The sequence below is a fragment of the Hibiscus syriacus genome, unplaced genomic scaffold (genome assembly GCF_006381635.1).
Source record: "Hibiscus syriacus cultivar Baekdansim isolate YM2019G1 unplaced genomic scaffold, ASM638163v2 tig00113725_pilon, whole genome shotgun sequence".
In the NCBI taxonomy this organism is placed as follows: domain Eukaryota; kingdom Viridiplantae; phylum Streptophyta; class Magnoliopsida; order Malvales; family Malvaceae; genus Hibiscus; species Hibiscus syriacus.
Window position 1 is genome coordinate 20049575 of NW_024063471.1, and position 13503 is coordinate 20063077.

General features: G+C 33.9%; 1 pseudogene; it reads right to left on the reverse strand.

The window, feature by feature from the left end:
• Positions 1–7382: 7382 nt before the first annotated feature.
• Positions 7383–9619, reverse strand: LOC120187739 (annotated as a pseudogene).
• Positions 9620–13503: the final 3884 nt, after the last annotated feature.

Genomic DNA, 13503 nt, shown 5'->3' on the forward strand with positions numbered 1-13503 from the left:
TACCAAATGGTCATAGTATGTGAGGGGGAAAACTCACAATCCTTACCTCGATTACAGATCAATCAAACCAAAGAAGTTAGAATATCTGAAACACAAAAATTAATCACATTAGTATAACTAAGAATTAATTATCAAAATTTAAATATCATTCATATTTTCTATTTTTAACTTAAAAAGATGGCGTATAATCGATTACAACTTGACTCTTTAGAAAAAAGTCCTCATTAGAGTTGCCAAGCTGTCGAAACGGTCCCTGCCGACCTTTTCAAGGCTTTTTCGGGAATTGATCCAACTTAATTTTGGGAACATGTCAGGTTTTAAAAATAGATAAATTTGGAGTCCCCATCAACTTTTGGGGTTAGGTAAGTCGAATACATAAAAATACCTTTTAAAATAATTTTAATAATAATAATTTTAAAATATAAAAAATTGATATGCATTTGACCAGAGTATCGTTTTGAAAAGGGTTCGGGAGTTGGTTACGTGTGGGAAAGGATTAGAACCCCCACAATGCCCAAAATTGGTACTTACACGATTATTTGTCATCTTAATAATTAAAATTGGAAAATTCAAATAATATTTAAATTATAATACTTAAAATTTAAAAATTGGATATTTTTTTATACGAATAATTCTTAGAAACACGCTCCTTGTCATTTAAGGTGTGATTCTATAAATTTACTCGTATAAATATATTTATTCTAATAATATATATATATATATATATATAAATGATTAAAATAACAAATATAATAACAATAGTGATTAAATTATGAAAAATACAAAAGTTCAAGGTAACAATTGCAAATAATTAATATTTTAAGCACTAAAATTATAAATAAACCAATAGTAATATTATAAATTAAAAATATTAAAGTGTAAGGATTAAATTGAAAAACATCGAAATTAATGACTCCAAACAAAAATATCATGAAATCGACATACTGGCAGTGGAATTTAAACTTTATTATTATTCGGGGTTAAAATATAAATTATTAAAATTAAGGGACTAGATATGATATTTTACCTAAAAAAAATATACACACTGGTTATGACTAAAATAGAAATGAAATAAAATTCATAAACAAAATTAGAATGCACAAAAATTAATTTCAGTGACTATAATGGAAGTTTATAAAACTTGAGGGACTGTGGACGGGGTTTACCCATGCTTGAAAAATACACAAGTAGTCCCTCTCCAAAATGACATCGTTTGGGGAGGGATATAGATACCCCTTAATCCGACCTTTAAGGCCATTTTCTCTCATTTCTCTCTTCTACTTCCCTTTCTAAGAGAGAGAATCTCTCATTTCTCTCTTGATTTCCCTCACCGGAGGGAAATCAACCACCGGCCGTAGTCACCGTCAGCCATTGTTCACGGTGACCAAAATTCAGAAAAATACACCAAAATGACCCTTTTTTAACCTTAAAGCCAAATATGGCCTCATTTCCCTCTAAAAACCCACTATACGTAGTATATATAGGTTTATACCTTTGATGTTTTGGCTCTCCGATGATGTTTGAAGGATCTGACGGGGGTAAGTTCTTTTCTCCTTTCTTTTTGCTTTCGAATATTGTGTTGGTTGATGTGCTTCGTTGTTTGATGTGTTCTCTATGTCTATGTCTTTTTTTGTCACTGTTTGTGCTCCCTTCTCTTCTTTACAGGTTCGGGTTTGTATAGCCCTCGGAGTGCCATTCGTAAAAATGAACCTTTGGTGAGTCACCGGAGCTATGGTGGTGACTTTCCTTAGGGCCAGTGATGTGTGCGATGAACTTACTGGGTGCATTAAATGCACTCAGATCTTCTGGATCCGGCTGGTGAAGTGGTGGCTGTTAACTGGAGCACTTGGAGGCGACGATGGTGAGCTCATCATCAAGCTAAGTCGACGGCCAGAATAGCCCTAGGGTTATAATGAAACCCTAGCTTAGGGTTTCTAGAAGCTTCATATGGACCGTTGATCTCTATTTTGACCAAACGGATGAGAAGATAAGACGGCTAGAGATGTGTGGGAAACCTTAGTATAAACCTTAAACGAGTCATAGGCCTACTAGGTTATCTGAGCCTTCAGGTTCTAGACCTGTATCGGGTTAGACTTGTAAAATGGGTTTCGAGTTTGCTTATTTTGACCTCTGGGTTATGGTCTTCAATTTGTATTTATTTGTAATAATAATAATAATATAATATTATTTTAAATACGTAAAGTCAGACGAAAATGACTGTCGACACATTTCTATATTGCTTTTGGGAAATTTTTCAAAATCAAATGGTAATATTTAACATAAAAATAGCAACTGAATGCAATCAAGAGTAAAAAAAATGAAGCATCAAACCCAATCAACATGCAATTAGGATAATCAACCTAATCAAGCCAAAGGCTGAGACAATTTGAATCCCAATTAAAATGAAAAGGAAACTCGAAAAAAAATTGCAGTTAATCAAAACAAAAAAAGGAAAAGATATCTCTTCGAACCCAATTATTTTTTGGGATGAAGAAAGGGAAATAAACCCCCCTTTGAGCCTCCTATAAAGCTCATGCAAAATAAGAACAAGGGATAAGGGTGAAGCTTTTCAAAAACCACTAAAAATAATCAAAACCGAGAGTAGAGAGGGCAAAAGGGAGAAAGCTTAGCTTTTTTTCACCAAAGGAAGCTTGGTAGAAGCTATTGGTCATTGTGAATCAAAGTGGTCATCGGAGAATGTGAGAAAGATAAAAGGTTTTGATAGATCTACAGCGTTTAATTTGTTGCATAGGTGTTTAGTGGTTGGATTTGGGCTTGGGGGTAACGAGAGGAGTGATTTTGGGTAATTTTTAGGAATCTGGCCACAGAAAGTGGTGGTCGGAGCCGCGATCGATGCAGTAGTTGGGAGTTTTTCTTGGTCGATTTTCTGGACGAGGAGAGGGAGAGTAGGCAGCTCTTTTGAGATTGTTTTTGGTTTTTTAGGTAATGTTACAATTGAAGAAAAATGGAAAAAGTTAGCCTATTTATAGATCGAGAATGTAAATAGGATATTTTTAAATCATTTCCGTCATCCCTATACTTTTGAAGCATAATTCATTTTTGAGTCCTTTTTTGTTTTATTTTGAATTCCTTGTAATTTGAACCCGTAATTTAATTTTTAATTTGGCCCTTAATAAATTTTATTAATTTTTACTTGCACAATTTAATTATTATTTTTTATTTTTTATTAAAATTTACATATTGACGTTTTTTATTCAATCACGTTTTAATTATTTTATCTTTTTTTCTCTAATGTTAATTTTATTCTTTTAAGAAACCTTGTTAAATTTAAAAGTTCATCAAGGGTAAATAATTTGGATCAAAAACTTAAATTCTTATTTAAATTCCAATTTTTACAATTAAGACAATCGGGTAATCGAGTGGTACCGAAAGGAAAATTTGATGGTACTCATATTTCTTGATTGTAAACATCTCATGAATCCAACAAATCACTGATAAAATGTAGATCCGGTAATTGGTAAGTTTGAGGTGTTTGAACCACCTAATTTGAAAATTATCAATGGTGACTCCATCACACAATTCAAGTCGAGACGTGAACTCGAGACCACCTGAAGGACTGTTGTGACACAAGCAGTAACAAGATGTACCAAAAACTCCAATAGTTGTATTGGTGGCCAGACATGAAGAGAGAACTGTCCAAGTTTTTCTTCTAGGTACTTGGCATGTCATAAAGTTAAGGCAGAACATCATGTTCCTTTTGTGTTACTTCAGTCGATTCAGATTCCACATTGGAAATGAGATAGAGTTACTATGGAGATAGAGTGACTATGGACTTTGTGATCGGGTAACCTATGACTAGACAAAGCCATGATGCAATGTAGATTTTGGTAGATTGTTTGAAAAATATTGCTCATTTTCTTTGAGTTCAGATAGACTATACCTTGGAAATGTTGGCTTAGTTGTATATCCTCAAGATTATGAGGTTACATGGGATATCAAATTTGAACATCTTCGATAGAGACCCATGTTTCACTTCCCAATTTTAGAAAGCGCTTCATGAAGCCTTAGGCACCAAATTACACTTTAGCAACACTTTCAATCCTTAGACAGACGATCAATCTGAGCGTGTGATTTAGATCTTAGAGGATATAATTAGGTGTGTCGTCATAGACCATTAGAGTAGTTAGGAGGACCACTTACCACTGGTAGAGTTTGCTTACAACAATAGTTATCAGTCTAGCATTCAGATGGTCCTTTATGAAGCCTTGTACGAACATAAGCGTCAGACTCTATTTTTTGGATAGCACTTAATAAAGGAAAGTTAGTGGGTCTTGATTTAATTAGGGAAATCGAGGGGAATATTCAGTTGATTCAGGGTTGTTTAAGAAAAACCTTCAATAAAAAAAGGTTTTATGCGGACTTAAAATATAAATATATCGAGTTTACAATGAGTGATAAAGTGTTCTCAAAGTATCTCCATGGAAAAAGGTGCTTCGATTTGGATGCAAAGGAAAGTTAGCCCCACGTTTTATAGGACGCTACAAGGTATTTGAGATGGTTGGACCCATGGCTTACTGATCACCTTTATTGCCAGAGTTGTAGGGTATTCATAATGAATTTGATATGTCTATGCTTAGGAGGTACCGTTCTGACCCTTCACACGTCATACCCTTCGAGCATATTGAGGTGAGTTAAGACATGACTTATTAGGAGAAACTAGTAAGGATCTTGGGGGAAAGATGTTAAGGAATTATGAAATAAGAGAATTCTGCTAGTGAAACTTATGTGGAGGAACCATGGTGCTGATGAAGCAACATGGAAGACTAAGGAAGATATGCAACTCTAATATCTGTATTTGTTCTATCAAGGTAAATTTCAAGGACAAAATGTCTTATTAGGAGATGATATTTTTAATGCCCAAAATTTTGAGTTAGTAATTTCATGCTAACCCTAGAGGGTTTTAGGTAAACCCATTGGCCATGTAGGAAGCCTTGGACCAAATTTAACTTGGTTTGGGCTTAAGTTGATCTCAAATATAGATAAAAATGGTATTTTGTGTTGGGATAAAGTATGAGGAACCAAAGAGGTGATTATCCCATTGTTTGAATCAAAGATTGATTTCTCTTAATTGTTGGTGAGGTCACACAGTTGAGAAGAAAGAAAAGTTACCTTTCTTTTCTCATTTTCTTCACCTTCTTGATCTTCTTTTCCTCTTCATCTTTCCTATCATTTCCTTCCTAAGTTAAAATTTGAAGGAAAGAAACTTGTTAGGTATTTCCCTAGTCCGGATTAAAGTAGGTTAGATATGAAATCTTCACTCTTAGTGCTTCCCATAAAGTTTCATTTCTCATTTGTTGGTCATGATGTCTATGAGTGGGGGTTTGAAATGATTTTATAGCCCAATTTTAGTATATTTTTTGTTATAACAAGCTTCCCTAACTTTCTTTAAATTCTTTCAATGAGTTAGTAACTCATTTCCTTGATTTTTATTTAGTGAAAGAAGTTGGAGAAAGTTCCAAGAGTAACAACAAGGATAAACTAAAACTTGTTTAAACCTTGAGTTGTTTCTAGTAACTAATGATCAAGGAAAGATATTTCTAACTCATCTACACCACTTATAGGTCATTAGATGTGCTTGGTTAGCTTGTATGAGTTTATAAAGCATGTAAGTGCATTCATGGTAAATTATGGCTTATGATGTTATACAACATGAGCAATAAACTATTATGACCCCTTTAATCTTACATAAAACTTAAATAATGTTTAAGGGCATTAGAGAGGCTTAAGACTGAAGTTGGGGTGTTATTCTCGGGTAAAACATTGTATTTTAAGGTTTAAATATCTGTATTGGATGAACAATATTGATATTGTTCTTCAAATAACTAAAACAAGGGTTTTTGGCTAGGTAGTATCAGTACACGTTCATAGTGTATTGATAATGTTCTACAAGTATGGATACCCACCAATGGTAGGGTATCGATACCATTTTTATGTTACAATTTCAACTGGCCAAATTTGGTATTGGTACTCAATGAGTATCGATACTATACAGAGAAGAAGTATCATGCCCTAAGTAAGGGTATCGATACTGATTTATTCTCATGAAAATCAAACCCAAAATTGGTATCAGTACCTTATATGGTATCAATATCCTAATAGAGAAATATCAATACTCCACCTAAGGGTATATATACTATAGGGTATTCTTAGAACATCGAATGTAAATCTAGTATTGGTACTAGGGTGTCGATACTGTCAGGTCGATATCGATACTAAGAGACTTAGTATCGACACCATTGTACAAATTTAGGCAAGAAGCCTAACTTGGGGCTAAGGGCTCCAGAAGGGGTTTAGGACCTCCGCTACGTTTCTAATATGCATACAAGTGAGAACAGTAAATAACTACAGTAAAATCATAAGAATATTATGAGGTAAAAGGCCATAAAACTTATGTTCTTATAAGAAGCTTGTGAAATATGACAATCATCTTGTTTGATTAAAATGTTTGGATATATCTCAACTAGTGCGAAATTACTTTAGTTGCTAGCTCATTGCAGATGTCTCGAGTACTCACGAGAAGTAAGTTAGTTGTATGTATGTTTCTGATGTAAAAATTCTGGATCTCACCCTAAGTACCCAAGGGTACTATAGGTAGGATAGAGGGGTGTGAGTCCCGGGATGCATCAAATTCTCCGACCACACCATGATGTCAACCTCGCTATGAGTGTTTAGTGTACTTGCATGCTTATGTCTTTAAATGCTAGCATGGCCATAAGATGGACGCATGTAGTATAGTATAGTTATTTGTGTAGCACATAGCTTGTGATCTCAACATTCAAAATTTGTTTCTGTGCGCAGTCTTAGGAGGATCATTGAGGAGCTTTTTGCACAGCCTGTATTCCATACCATTCGTGGCAAGGTACGTCTTGAGCTTATTTTAGAGTATATGTACTATTCATACACCTTATGTATTCAAGTCGTAACTCTTTGTTTTGAAATACTTACTTCATAGGTTGGGATATATTTGGGAGCTCCCTCACTTTTGTAAACTTCCATACTTATATCTTTCATCTATGATTTTTTTAATGATGATTATGATGTCGATTTAAAAGAATTTTTTTTGATTAGTTACTTGGCAGTCCCGTATAATGCTTTAGTCCTTCGATCTTCATGTCGAATCAGATAAGGATGTTATATTAATAATATTTATCGAAGTAGAGTTTAAAAGAAGATTAATTTCTCAATTTTAAAGACGTTTCAGCGCATAATAAACCAACAAAATTAATTACCGGACAAAGGCTTTTTCCCATAACACCGAACTTTGCATCTAACAAATCATATGTGGTTTTATAGCTGAAACACTACGCTACGCATACTTAAATACTAATTTGCTAGGTTACGCATACTTAAATACTAATTTGCTAGGTTTCCATGTCTTGTATTGGCTCAATCTCCAAAAGCAATCCTCTCTTGAACTACACGTAAGGGTAGGCAAGAGGAAATCATCTGCCAATGTTTTCCACCTTCTACAAACATCAAAGAAAAAATTTCCAGAATCAATTCGGATTCATATATAAAGTAATGAATATAGTAATGAAGTAGGATGTGGGTTAAAAGTCTATCCTATCTAGCCAGCAAATTTGAAAAACAAAATAAGATCAAGTAAAGATGTATTGATAGGGATTCCAACATTTCCCATAATTGTGCTGGTTCCTAAGTGGGAAGCAATGACCTTTGAGGATGAATTTAAATAAGTTGAGGATGAAATTATACCTATAATTGAGGACAAGATTATGGAGGAAGAAAGCAATTTCTACTTTTGCAAGGTAAGCCCTGGACATAACCCAGGACCACCACCAAATGGCATTACCTTTTTGGTCGTTGCTTTATCCTGTGTTATCCAAAGTGGCCGACGATCGGATTATACAAACAAAAAAATAAGACCAAACGAAAAATTATATTTTTTATTTCGGAAAAATTCCTCAAACAATGTTTTGGGATTTATTTAGGATGATAAGAAAATTATTTACTGAGATTGGGTGTTTGTTACCATGTCTTTGGGAGACGCCAGGACAAGTCGATGTCTTTGGAAAAACTACATGCAGTCAGAACTAAAGTCTAACATAGTAGCAATACAAAAGATGCCGAATAATTCAAACTTCTTCCCAAACACACCGAGTGATCCAAATTTCTTCCTAAAAACACTGTGGCAAACACCTATCCCAACAAATAATTTTCTCAATCACCCCAGATGAATCAATCTTGTTTATTTAAGACTAATATGTGGGTAGCCTTTTCTTTGTCGAGCTAGCATCATATGTACAGATGATAATATCTCCATCTATAAATGATTTTGTTTGTGTCAACTATTGCTTAATGATAATATACTTACAGTCCATCTCCAAGGATTGAACTCCATAGGATCTTCATGAAGAGAGGGATTAAAGTGAGCTGCAGTCAACATTGGAAGTATCTTCCATCCCGCGGGAATGAAGTATCCTACAATAATTATATATATATATATATATATATTTGTATGAAATATAACTTGAACATTAAGAAGAAAAAGGAACAAATGGTTGTAATTATTAACCTTTAAATTTGACATCTTGAAGGGCAACCCGGTGGACAAATTTGACTACATTTCCACACCTCATAGATTCGTAAATAACCTATATATATATAAACAGAAAACTACCATTTTAAGTTTTTTTTTTCATTGATATATACTTAAAATATGCAGATATCTTGTAATTGAAATATTTTCTTACATTGTAAGTGAATTCCATTTTCTGGTAATCTTCCCAGTTCAAGGGTTCACTATTCTTTTTGTTTATCCTTATTGCATTATGTTCTTGCTGGCAAAAACAATGTTAGAAAAATTACAATATATGCAGGAAAAAAAAGGGGTTTATTTATATGCATGCATGTAGGAATACCTTTAAATGTTGTAAAACATTTGGATGAAGGGCAAGAAAGTAGACAATCAAGGACGTGAGTGTTGCCGTTGTTTCGTAACCTGCAAGCAACAGGTCAACACTACGCTTACTGTTTCTTCATCACTTAGACTCTCTTTACTTAAAACTGCATCCAAGAAATCTCCTTTGTCATGCCTCAAGCTCTCCTTTTTCCTCTCTTTTAAGAGTCCTCCAACAGTTGTAGAAACATTTGCTGACGGTTTCTCCATGAATTCGTCATTGAGATTGTCATATTTTCCAAGCAATTAAGAAACATGGGTGATAAAGCTGGCACCAATGTTTCGTAGCTTCTTATGAATATCCCCAGAAACGATAATCATAGAGAATTTGCCAAGAATTCCATGCATGGCCTTGGGGTTGCTGACATGAAATAGCTTCTCTTCAGTTTGAAGAATAAGCGTGTTAAGCTCAAGATCGCACGACACTAAAGTTGGGGAGCCAAATAGATGAGATTTGAACACTCTCCCATATCTGTATAGCAGCAAATGAATGCAAATTTGTTACAAATAAACAATGGTAGAGTCTATCAAGTATTTAAGAAATGAGAAGGTATTGCTTAGAATAGATTGTTACCTGGAGCAATGTTGTTGCAGAAAACTCCCCATGGAGTTTGATCTGCGGGGCTTAAGGAAGCCAAGAGTCTCCCCAAGCAAAGGAAAACCCATACTTCCGTGGGGCAAATTTGCAGGCTCGTGTTTTGCAAATGCTTTTGCAAGAAAACGGAGTCCTAGTCCTAGCAAGACAGCTGACAAAATGAAAGGAAGAAAACCAAACATTTTTTGCTGGTACTGGTTTCGATTTCTTATCGTAAGGGTTAGATTTGTATGTATTTAAACCAAATCCAGTGGCATCTGAATTTTGGTTTTAACCATCAGGATACTTTAAAACTTTGGATCACTTTCTCTATTGCCTTAAATTTTCACATATAAGCTGGCCTCTTATTTGGTAAATTTAATATAAAAGGAAAATGTGTGGGTACACGTATCAATACCACCTGTCATATAATTTGTCTAATTTGAAAATTAATTTGGTTTTAATTGGATAATATTTTTAGCACAGCAAATATCTTATTAATATTAAAAATACCATAGGATGGTGGGTTACAAGGCCATACTTGAGGGGAAATCAAAACCATTTGTAAGTCCTTGTATTCCTTCTACATTTGTAATCTAATCCCTCTATATATGGTTTTAACAAAATAATTTTAATTAACAATTAAACTTGATTTTAAAAACATATGAAAAGTCGAGAACTTTCCTAAGATATGAAAAGTAAATTCTAAATATAAAAAAGTATTCTAGCAGATTTTAATCTAGAAAATATTACTCTTTTAGTTTCTCCAAAATGTACTTGATCGCGTTCTTCCTTTTTCCTATAAACACAGAAATTATAGGGGCTGAATGAGTTGATCTTTCGCCTCAGTATTAATAATTGATGGCTAGAGAAGAGAAGCCACAATCATGTTCCCACTAAATTAATGATTAAAATGAAACAGCAGCTAAGGCTTACTTAACCTTTTCATATACCTCTAAAATAAATATTCCCTTTATCTCAAAAAAATATCACAGTAGATATTTTTAATTATTTTAATTACTTAAACTTATAATTAATATATTTAAAATTTATTTCATTCATAGATTTAAAAAAAAAGTTTTATATTTTTCATCAATAGTTTACTTAAAACAATAAGATGTTAATTTAAAAAGTTTAACTACTAAAAATCAAAATGTGAGAAATTTATTAGGATGGAGAAACAATTTTTTCAATTAAAGTAAATATTTTTTTACTGATTTATTATTAAATTGAATTTAAACTAAAACATAATATTTCAGAGTTAACCTGCTTAAATGGAACGTAAAGCCAATTGGGAGCGATGCTATTGCTAGAGACACTCCAATATCTGAAATAATTTTCTTTGTTGTCCCTATTGATGAGCAAAACGGATTAGGGGACACTGGTAGAGAACGGAGTTAGGGTTTCCGGAAGGAACAACAAAGAGGGTTCATTTTGGTTGGTGAATACGTACCCTTTTTGCTAACTAAAGACAATAAAAAACTTTCAAAAGCACCACCACTTCCCTTTTTTATTTTTTTTATTACCTTATAAAGTAAACAATTAGTGTTTTGTGCAAGCAAAATAGGTTTTTAGCAGCGTTTTTTCATTCATATAGCGGTGTTTTTAAACACCGCTAAAATCCTTTGGCGCAAAAACAAACGCCGCAAATGGTAGCGGCGTTTGTCGTTCACAAATGCCGCAAAAGGTAATGATATTAGCGGCGTTTTGTTACAAACACCACTAAAGGTAATGATATTTAGTGGCGTTTGTAATGTAAAACGACGTTATTGACTATATATATAGTGGCGTTTTTGTATAAACGACGCAAAAGATCTAGAACTTTAGTGGCATTTTTAAAAACCACCGGTATTGACTATGTATTTAGTGGCGTTTTTCTATACAAACACCATGAATTAAAACTAATTTTTTTTAAATGTTGTTTTCTACAAATTTTTTACCCAAATTTAACCTGTAGCATTATCCAATGAACTTGACATCCATAACAAGAAACTTGAAATTCATAACAAGAAACTTGAAATCCATAAAAATAAATCAAAGTTTACATTAACCTAAAATATTGAGGGTGTACACCTGTCCAAAGAATTTGAAGATATTTGTATCAAACAAGAAATTTGAAGGGGCAACCATATTTGCAACTTGCTACAGATGATCCATTAATTACAGGAAAACGTGAAAATGTGGTTCCACCAGCTGATTCATGCAGCAACGCTGGACTTAAAAAGTTATGAAAGCACAGATACATAAGATTAGCTCAACAATGCATATTGGTTAAAGGTTCAACGACCAATACAAATGAAACCGTAGACCCCGTCTCATCTCCCAGTGGAATTTGGGAAAAGAAGGTTGTAGCTATTAAAAACCGATAACAATATTTCAAAGTAAACGGCAATCAGCAATGGGAATAGAAAGCCCGCAACCTTGAATATGACAAATCACTTTCACAAGTTGATATCTCGGGTGATGACTCTGAAAGGCCACTACTTCCTTGTGATCGGTCACGCAAAGATGAATTGATAAGTTTCTCCTGCTTATCTTTTGTGGCTGGCATAGATGACCCAGTTTGACGAAGAATGTTTCCATCAGAAAATGATCTTCTGAAAAATGACCTGAAAATTAAGGATTAGAAAGAGAAGTGATACACAGCAATAATCAGATGACTAAATAGAAAGGTAAACCAAAACAAAGAAGAAAATGAAATGCAAAAAATCTCATTTCCATACACCACCTACTTACTAAATTCATTACATTTGATCAAGCATATGTAAAACTATTAACAAGAGTCATATAGTTTATGAAGAAATATGGATGTGATGTGGGTAAGAAGAAAAACAACAGTAATAAAAACATATTAGGGTGAATAAACGAGTAGGAAAGAAGATATTGGTTAAGGGAAACCTCTAGTGGCTTTCCGCCACAACTCAAAGAAGCCCCATAACCAGAATTTCCTAATTAACAAGAAAGTTGAGAATTCAAAACAAGAAATTGCAGGAAGCGTATTCCCAGATATGTGGTTCCAAAAATAAAGAATGGAGGATATTGTAGTCACTACGTTATGGCTCAGGGATGAAGCTCAAGGTTTTAATTGGAAAACTACCTTTCATCTTCATCCACAATTGTTTCCTCGTTTCTTCCCCTATAATGTTGGTCTGAACCCAACTCCCAAAGAGCAGGTTTACCAGCCTGGGGCTGGAAATGCCCAAGGAATCTGCACAAAGAATTATTAAAAGAATTGCTGAAGATATTAACAATAACATATTTAAGAAATGAATTGAAGATAGTTACAAGAAATGTCAAATTTACTGAACTCCAAATAAAAGATAAGAGCCGTTTAGTCCATTGAAGTAGGATCAGGGATGTATTAAACCCAAAAAAGGCCAACTACCTATATGCATTAAATTTGTAGAGCAACATGCTTTAAGACCATTTGGTGTCAAAGTGAAAGAGACATCAATTTTCACCCCGGAAGTAATATACACATAATACTGAAACTTACGGTTAAATTGCATCTTGTTTCTCAGCATCATATATGCATTGCTACAGTATCGTTGAAGTGTTCTAAAGAACTCCTGTGACTGGGTCGCGGCTCTCCACTGACCCCTTCTCTCAGAGAATATCAGCATGGTATAAAAGAACAGAAAATTAACTAACCGAGACGTTTGTATTTATAAATTATAACTAAATTTTAACATGCAGCTGAAGCATCTTACAAGAATTAATCTTAAGTAACAAATATTACCCTCGTCATTTATTTCTCATAGAACAAATATTATAATCACAAATTGGAATACCTTATTGTGAGCTGCAGAACCACCGTATTGGTGTGCAAGTGCGTCACCCATTCTCTCATAGAAACCCATTAAATTATTTGCCAATGGATCATTAAGATCTATCTTTGGGGTATCTCTAATCCCTATAGCATGAAGCTGGTGTCCTAGAGCAGCCGATCCATATGCATACTGTGCAACATTTGTGCGATCCAGACAGTCGA